We start from the raw sequence: 6374 nt of genomic DNA on the forward strand, positions 1-6374 counted from the left end.
GGAACAGAATACGTCCACCCTATTTCGCCAACTTTCTTCTCTGCTCACTTTTCAATGTTTTCTGTAGGCCTACAGTACAAAACCAACCCCACACTATAACATGTTGAAGACAGCGTTTCTGTAATCAGAATGTTTAACACCAGCGGGTTGGGTTTCACCAGCGTCACCATATGGATCCAAGACGGACCGTCATGGATCAACTTCAACCTGGTGTTTGCATTTTTTCCCCTTACGGTCCGTACATCTACATAAACGTTAATATTTCAAATATAAAGTGCTTACCTTATGGCCACGGATGTTACAATTATGTACGGTTCCTCAAAATGACCCGTATCTTACGTATTGTTCAATAAAGAGCATTTTAATCCGATTGGTGGTTATGTTCTCATAGAGTTATAATGTATCAGAGTGCAGTACACCTCCCAACCGATAGGGTCACGTACTTGAAAGCATAATGGAGAAAATGCAGAGAAATGGCCACCAATCAGATTAAAATGCTTTTTTTATTGAACAATACTGAAAATACGGACACTTTTGAGGGCCCGTACATAATTGTAACATCCGTGGCCATGAGGTAAGCACTTTATATTTGAAACTTGAACGTTTATGTAGATGTACGGGCCAAAAATAGAGAAAGTGTAAACACTATGTTGAAGTTCATCCATGACTGTCATATGATATAATATGACAGTCATGTATCAGGGCTACACCTACACCGTCACAGAGTCAAGAGGTTTCCTTTTTTTTTCCAGCACAGGGGTTTCCCGTCGACCTGCAAGTACACATCTAGCGCCACCCAGTGGAGGAGAGTAGCAATTAATTAACCAAATTAACCCTGGAGCTATTATAATAATGATAATAATAACTTTGTTCACTTTTTTTCATTGTAGTTACACATTTTCATCTCGCTTGTGAATGAGACCTCAGGTCTCCATGAGATTAGGCCTACAGAAGAAAGGTTAAACATTTTTTAAATTGAAAATAAAATTACAAATAAATCCAAAATACCCAATAGGCCATTCATTTATGAAGAAAAAACCCCCAACATAAAACATATATGGAGATACAATGTTTCTGCCGGACAGGGTCTACAGTATATACATATATGTATGTATCATGCATGTGATGGGTAAGCTCAGTCGGTACAGCTCTCGCTTTAAACAACAAGGTCATGGGTTCGACCCCGGCCACCGCCAACTCAGCCTATGAGTAGGCCTACATGGCTTGGGTGCAGTAAGTCGTGAGCTGATGGTAGGCGTGGCGCTCCACCTCAGCAATCCATCTATTGAGGATAGGCTCCCGCATTCTGGCTGGTCCCGACAATAGCCTCTCCAACCTACTTATCATGCTCGGTGATGTGACAGAATGCTGTTGTCTGGCAAAAAGAACTGAGTCCATAGGTGACAGTCATATAAACCATCTATGGAATTCAGTTCTCACTGCCCAACAACCTTACAAGTACTCTGCTCCATCCAGAGAAAATAAAGTCACACAGTTTAGACGTGCTGTGCATCCGCTCTAATCTTCCATTCCTCCTCTCCGTCAAAGAAAGAAATCTGATAGTGTAGAGTGTAGAGGCGGACAAAAAGGCAGACAAAAAAAGCAGACCAAGCACAAAGCCAACCCCGGCCCGATGAAGTTCACTAGAGAGTTTATGTGAGAGGTTATCAAACTTTTTTTTTAATTTCAAGTTTGGTACACTTTAAGCCACGGACCCCCATACCTCTGAGAGTGTACAGGTGGAACCAAACGGACCCTCAAGGGTCCGTTTGGTTCGCCTATTTAGCCTATTTTGGGCATTGGCGAAAAAATTCAAAACAGTTATAGACAATAGCAGATCTACAAGCTCACAATGTATCAAGATGAGACACGTTGTGAACTCGTAGATTGGACATTTTCGAAATGGGTGTGAAAACTCCTATTTGCCTATGTTGCACCACAATGTAAACACGCCTTCAGACTTGTGTAGCTTTTATCCTTTTGAATTCATTGTATTCATTGAATTCAATAGTCTTCAATCAATCAAACCATATAGCCAACTAAAACAAACAAACAATTAACAATACGACTTTAACATTGTTCAGAACTATGAAGATGAAAGGTTTCACCTGGTTGATGAACAGGGGGCCCTCCCATTATCTCCTACAGTCAGTCTGTACGACTGTCCAAGCAGACATGAATCCAGGCCCGTCATCTGTTAAGGAAAGCCACAGGAGACCCAGAAAGTGAAGGCTATATCTCTTGTTGTCAGTGTGAGTAGGTGTACACAAAAATAACCAAGTACAGACCAGACAACCTATTCTAGAAATTGTAATACATTTACATTAGTCAGTGAAATAAAGTATATCCATGCAGGTAGCCTTAATGATACCACCCTGTCCCTGACACCAAAAGCTGCAGTTTACTACAAAACTTTCTATATGGAGCAGGACAATGTTCAACATGGCCTTAAAATGATTCAGTTAGTCTTATGGTGAATCCTAATTGGTTCTACAGAGCCCCTAAAATGCTGAAAATGGAACAGTTTTGTTAGATGAAAATCATACTTATTTACAAAGAAACTAAACATAAATTCATTTATTTTAGATACTATCTCTATTTCTACCAGAAGTCTGACAGTCCAAGCAGTCTGAGCAACAATACAATTTTTCAGAATTAAGCAATCTGGTTGCTAATCTGATAAGTCTCTTTGTCATTTACAAAGAAATACAAAATAAATGCATACATTTTAGATGCTATCTCTATGTTATACCAGAAGACTGATAGTCTAAGCAACAATAGTTAATCAATCTGCTTGCTAATCTGATTACAAAGTTACATGAGCTGTAAAAACAGGTAATGTTGACTATTTGTCTTTTTATTATTTGTTTCCATTCAGTAGAAATTCTTAGAAACTTTTGAAAATCTTTTGAAAATTCCAAGAAACTGCCTGTTTACTTGTCTTGGTTTCATACCCTTTTCCCCCAACTTTCTTTTCTGCTCACTTTTCAATGTTTTCTGTAGGCTATACAGTACAAAACCAACCCCCACACTATAACATGTTGAAGACAACGTTTTTGTCATCAGAATGTTTAACTTAAATCCTCAAATGCTGTAGAAAGAAATAGGCTTCTAACCTACATTATTACACTGTGCAACTAAAGTACAAAATCATTTAGAAAATAGGATATTTGACACATTAAGTTGCCTGAAAACTCAAGCCACAATATCTCTGGTGTTGGTGTTTATCGCATTTCCATCCCTTCCGTGTGAAGTCTAATCACTCTCATGCAGTGGAGGAAAAAGTACTCAAATGTTTTACTTAAGGAAAAGTATCAATACTGCAAGGTAGAAGTACTCTGTTACAAGTAAAAGTCCGGAATTAAAAATGTACTTGAGTAAAAGTACAAAGGTATTGGTATCAAAATGTACTTGAAGTACCAAAAGTAAAAGTACTAAAATGTTTGAAAATAGCAGATCTACAAGCTCGCGTTGTGAGCTTGTAGATCGGCTATTTTCAAATAGCCTAGGTATAAAATAGGGCTAAAGTGGTTAATGTATGTTTTATAATGTAATATATTTATATCTGCAAAGTAACTAGAAACTAAAGTTTTCAAATAATTGTAGTGCAGTAAAAGTACAGTATTTGCCTCTGAGATGTAGTAGAAGTAGTAGAAGTAAAAGTATAGACAATTTGAAATACGCCAGTAAAGTAAAAGGACCTTAAAATTGTACTTTGTACTTAGTTACTTTACACCACTGCTCTAATGTTTATGGCAAGCTGTCTTCTTGTGCATAAAGCCAGTATTCATACTTTAAAACAAAATAGCAGATCTACAACTGCACGCGATACGGAGCATAGGGCAGAACTCACCTGAGTGTCGTCGGGCGAGGTAAGGCTGGAATGGGACGTGGTTCACCTCCTTCCTCCCTCTCCTCTTCTCTCTCTCTCATTTGATTTACAGCACCTCCCTATACCTACCTACCTCTCTCCTCTTTATACATCGTCTGTGTCGGGTGGAAACCTTATATGTCCAAAACGCTGACTTTTCAGGATTCACATTCAAAAATAGCATAAAGTAGCAGATCTACAAGCTCGAATCGCGTCGCAAAGCGACGCATTTCGAGCTTGTAGATCTGCTACTTTTGATGCTTTTGTGTGACGCTGTAGGGCAGGGGTTTTCAACTGATTTTGACCCAGGGACTGGGTAAGAGCAACCTGGGGACCATCACTATTGTGCGTGGTGGGTCCATCATAGACCCACCACACACAATAGTGGTGGGGGGGTTCATGCACCGCAAGGAGCTGGAGAAAATAGCTACAATATCAATATAATATCTAATAAAATACAGTGATTTTGTTTGAATATGATGGAATATGATTAAAGGAGGAGTTCACCCAAAAAATGACTTATTTTCTATCAATTTGCACACCCTATGAAGCCTTGAATCCATTGATTCTTTTTAGTTTTTGTCGCTTCCTAAGCTAATAATTTGATTCCCGTCTCCTACCGGCTGATGTATCCGGTAGGAGACACAAAGTAGATTATTTGTGTCTCCTACCGGAAATACACACGGTCATCAAATTATTGTCTTAGAAATGCCACAAACAAAAAAGGCTTCATAGGGTGTGTAATTGATAGAAAATAAGTAATTTTTTGGGTGAACTCCTGTAAGGATTACTGTGATTATGGTAAGCTCACATTTCATATCACACACACACACACACACACACACTATTTTTTTCTAATGCATGGCCAGGGACCACCTGCAATACCTCCGTGGACGACCGGTTGAAACCCCCTGCTGTAGTGTGATCGAGTAGGGCGTTCATTTAAGAAAAAAACACAAACAGTTACGATATGGAGATAAGAGGTTTCCGCCTGAAAGCGCACGATATCTCTCATATCATTTGCAAGAGAAAGGACAGGGTGGGGGGGGGGGTAGTTCTGGGAACGTTGATATTAAGTCAAAACGTGACATTGCGGGAATTCAGTTCTATACAGATGATGACCTCTGTGACCTTTTGGTTCCTGATAAAAAAAAACACACAAAAGAACTGCTGAGTGAAAGAACTCAAATCATTCCTATTTCTAACGTCATGATAGTGTGATACTGTATGTGGCATGGGTCTTCAACAGGGGGTCCGGGACCCCTGTAGGGGGTCCTCAGAGTTACAACAGACGGGGCCCTCTCCAAATCTTTGTGTGATTTTGAACTTTTTACATTAACCACTTGAACCCTATAGAATCCCTATTCTGAGGGGAACATTAGCCAAAAATAGCAGATCTACAAGGACACAACGCCTCACAGCGTGAGGCGTTGTGTCCTTGTAGATCTGCTATTTTCGGCAGAGAGGGAAAAGAGAGCAGACCAGGTACATAGTCAACGGTCAAGTTTAGAAAGTATTGAGGGTTTAAGTGGTTAAAGGTCTTTTTGTTGTTTTTGTTGCATTCCTAAGCCAATAATTTGATGACCAGTGGACCGGTAGGCAGCGGTTCCGGTAGGAGATACAAAGGAGACTCTTTGTGTCTCCTAGACCCAAATTATTGTCTTAGGATGAATGAGACAAAAACAAAACAATATCCATGAATTCAAGTCTCCATGGGGTGACTAATCAATAGAGAAAAAGTTATTTTCTGGGTGAACTATTACTTTAACAATCCAACATATAGCCTAAATAGAAAAGTTAAGTCAACAAACCAAGAAATATGAATTTACACAACACGGATGACAGTGCTGTCAAACAAGTCTATGAAGTTGAAGACCCCTGATATAGCTTATTTCTGATGGCTAATATTATATGTGTTCCCAAACCTTTCAAGCTGCGACCCCCCAAAATAATCATATTTGAACTGGGGACGACCCCAAAATAATCATATTTGAATTGGGGACCCGCCCCCCAAAAAAATAATCATATTTGAACTGGGGACCACCCCAAAATAATCATATTTGAACTGGGGACCCGCCCCCCCAAAACAAAATAATCATATTTGAACTGGGGACCACCCCAAAATAATCATATTTGAACTGGGGGACCCCCCCACACACACACACACTTTGGATTCTAGGCTTCACATTTAGTTTGACTCGGTTCCACTACTGTTCCTATTATGTGTAAACAACCTGCTTGTGAATGCAATTTGTTCTTGATTGATTGATGGATGTTCTTTATTTAGTAAGAGATGAGAACAACAGTACATGGAAGTACAAATTCACAATACAAGGTCTACTAAACTGGAAGACTCATTAAGCACTGAGCTTGTTTAAGATGAGATCCCCATGCACACAAATCATGATGACATATAAGAGACAGACAGATATACACACTACTATACAGAACGTCATACAATCAGCTTACAGGTTACTGGTATGAAAAGCTTGCGGATGACTCG

The sequence above is a fragment of the Gymnoscopelus microlampas genome (genome assembly GCF_963454915.1).
Source record: "Gymnoscopelus microlampas genome assembly, chromosome: 14".
NCBI lineage: Eukaryota > Metazoa > Chordata > Actinopteri > Myctophiformes > Myctophidae > Gymnoscopelus > Gymnoscopelus microlampas.